The sequence below is a fragment of the Camelina sativa genome, chromosome 13 (assembly GCF_000633955.1).
Source record: "Camelina sativa cultivar DH55 chromosome 13, Cs, whole genome shotgun sequence".
NCBI lineage: Eukaryota > Viridiplantae > Streptophyta > Magnoliopsida > Brassicales > Brassicaceae > Camelina > Camelina sativa.
Window position 1 is genome coordinate 10,174,992 of NC_025697.1, and position 3,550 is coordinate 10,178,541.

Consider the following 3,550-nt stretch of genomic DNA (forward strand, 5'->3'; position numbering starts at 1 on the left):
GATCAGCTATTTGATCAAGTGAGGTTTGCAAATAGAAAGTTGACTCTGATGACGAGAATTGAGGTACAGAAATGAAACTCCTAACAAACATGAACATGTGTTCTATCTCATAGAAATTTTTGAACATATGTTCAAGAACTGATGTTCTTAATTTCTGATTTCCAGGGCTTGTCGGTTGAATCTTTTCTGATGAAGACAAGGAAATGATGGAGACTATATCGATGTGGACTCGCATGGCCATAAAAAAACTGCCTATTTTTTTAAAAAATGTAATAGTACCGGATATTATATGCACATTTTGGCAATCGATTAATGTTAATATTGAGTTTAGGAAATTTAGCATTATATATGTCTAAATATATATTTATGTGCTTATCTCTTAGTTTAGAAAATTATCTTACTGATGATAGTCTAATAGTAATTATTTTCCTAGTGAACTACAGGTGCGCATTCGGGTATCCGGTTCAGATTGTATTTCGAGTTTTTCGAGTTTAGAGAAATAAGATCCATTCAGATAATTTTAGATTTCAATTTCAAGTTAAGTTCGGGTAAACACTCATCCGGTATGGATAGTTTCAGATTATACCCAAAATCTCAAAATATATTTCAAGTTAGGATAGGATTTGATAGTTTTTCAACAACGTTTTAGAGGTTTCTCTTTTTTTTTTTATATACATCTTATATAATAAGATACTTAATAATACTCACGCACACGTTAGTTGTTACCTAACTTGAGAACAAATCGTGACTAAACTCATAAACCCTAGAAAATAGAATTTAGCACCTGATCCATTTGACATATGATCTACCATTGATACAGTAATTTACACGTTATACGACTTGACGACTTCAATCAATCTGTTCGTAATTTTGGCTTCGAAGAAGCTAATACATTACCTAAAACATCTGTTCTAAACACATTATCATATACTAGTACCTATAGCTCCAAGATCAACTCTCACCAGCGCAGATTTGTCACACTGAGTTAACTGTATGATATAAAGTTGCAACAGCTCATTAAACGAACGCAAGTACAAAAAATAATCTGAATTCCAATTACAAAGGGAGCTTTCTATAATACAAAACAGCAAAACCCAGATAGGTTTTATGATACACTTGGGAACCGTCACTGCACATTCCCCAAAACTGTGACAATTGTTCATCATCATATCTCATGAAAAGGACAAAACACGCTTTCAGATACGTTATAATCTCTGATTCTCTTTGCATTAGAATGTGACAAGTTTCACATATGTAGAACCCCTTGTATGATAGAGAACAGTTTTGTATAGTTTCAGGTAAATAACATCTTGAGTTCCTCTATACGCGCACTTCGTACTTCTTGATCCGTTAAAGCCCCAGAGATCATTCTCTGCTTCCTCGCCTGAACCGCCTCCATTCTCTCTTCAACTGTACCCTAGCACAAAGGCAAGGCAAACATATCCCACAAGGGTTCTAATAATCAGTACTCAGCAACAAGATTTGATGATTTGGATATGCAAATGAGGATTAACCGCTGGAAATGAAGAGGGTACCTTAATGATGAATCTTCTGATTTTGACTTCCTTAGTCTGTCCTATACGATGGATACGCATGACAGCCTGTTCCTCTACCGCTGGGTTCCACCATGGATCCTATACGACACAATTCGATTTTATTTCATTTCGAAACCTATTTAGTATTGTGCAGTAATCATTTACAAGATCTTGAAACCCAATGTGGCATGAACTATTACATGGTCTTTATAACTGATATGGTCTCTAAGGAACACAAATAGATATGCCATACCATGACAAAAGCATTGGACGCAGCTGTTAGATTTATCCCGACACCACCAGCTTTTAGAGACATCAACATTACCTATCCAACAATTAAAAAAGAGTATTGACGTCAATTTAAAAACCTAGAAAAGTATAAGTTTGCACATTTCAATGTAATGGGAGTACACCAACCATTATACTGGCATCCTCGGAAAATTCTTTAAGGACTTTCTCTCGTTGCTGCTGATTTAGAGTGCCATCAAGACGGACGAATGAAATGTTGTTCCTGGACATGAAAAAAACAATTTAAAATTTTGTTCTAGTTTATGTTTTTGAAAACAATTTTTTCTTTTCTCATAATTGCCATGACAATTGAACATAAGCAAGACATGTAAATGCTATACCGAGAGAGGGGAATTTGGAGGAGATCGAGGAAAGCGGTCCATTGGCTAAAGAGAATGCTCTTAGAGCCTGAAGAACGAAGACTTTCAAGCTCTTCCAGAAGAGCAGTGATTTTGGATGATTCTACCCAGTTCTTTTCCACGTCAACCTGGAATCTACTCTCGGTTGGTGCTGTGATGAGTTCTTGTTTGCTTACAGTTTTCCTGCAAAATAGAGATTAACCATTATTAGCCAACCTTGACCTAACACAAACATTTGGTGGAATCAGCAGCAACGACATCAAAAGGAAACTAGTAATAACAGGAAGAACGTCAAGATACCTACACACAGGACATAATCCAGAAGCAGAATTTCGCCAACTTGCCAAGAGACACTCACGACATAATCTATGAGCACATGGTGTTAATACGGCATCCTCACATGCTTCAAGGCATATTGGACACTCTCCTTGTTCTCCTTTGCGCAGTTCCTCTACTACCTCCTGAACAAAAGCCACTGATGGTACATCTTTTCCATCCCTTTCTAGACCAGAAGACTTTCCACTAAGGAAACGTTTAGAGAGCTTATTCAGATCAGAGTATTCCGCTGTATCACCTCGACTTGATGCATAAAAAACAAGAGACTGTTATAAGAAATATGGCAATTGTGTCAACAAAATGTCAAACAGAAAAGGGCTGCAGTTGCATGTTTCTTATAACAAAGTGCCCATATATTGTCTACGATATTTTCTTGGATATTTCAGACAAGGTCGTACAACAGATTAAGTAGATTGAATGTGAGAATAATACTTGATATGGAAGCCATGGAAGTTACAACCAGCACTATGTGTCTCTACTTAAATACAAAGCAAGGGGATACAAGACGCACCTCATCACTAAAAATGGGTGATCACAACACTGTCGAAGACGCAAAAGCAGTTCCAGGATCGAAGCATAATTATGAAGAACTTTGCCTTGTGCAACGAATTGATCAAATTTGACCTGAAAGAATTCGTTAGTATCTTCAGTAAAGGCATCTGAAAGTCCGAGTAAAAAATCCTAAATAATCACGAGGACAAACAATACCTTGGATCTTTTAAATAGCGCATCGTAGAAATCCCTCTCAGAATCCGAGAGTTCACAGTAAATGACCCGTGCATCAGCAGGGGGTAGAACAAGAATCGGCCTAATATAAATCAAACATGGTTCACGTTAACCGAGGAAATTCAAAGGAAAATAATATGTTTTATAAGTATCAGGAAGTAACAGATGACAGATCTTTTACTTGTAGTATTCCTACCTTCCTTCTCGATCTGTGCTAGACTTGGTTCTCCTAAGCATGATGGGTTTTAAGATTGACTGCACTAGCTTTAGGCCTCTCTCATCGCCCTCTTCAAATGGCTTTTGGAC

At 37.0% G+C, this 3,550-nt stretch overlaps 1 pseudogene; it reads right to left on the reverse strand.

The window, feature by feature from the left end:
• Positions 995 to 3,550, reverse strand: part of LOC104736280 — a 6,995-nt pseudogene continuing 4,439 nt past the window's right edge.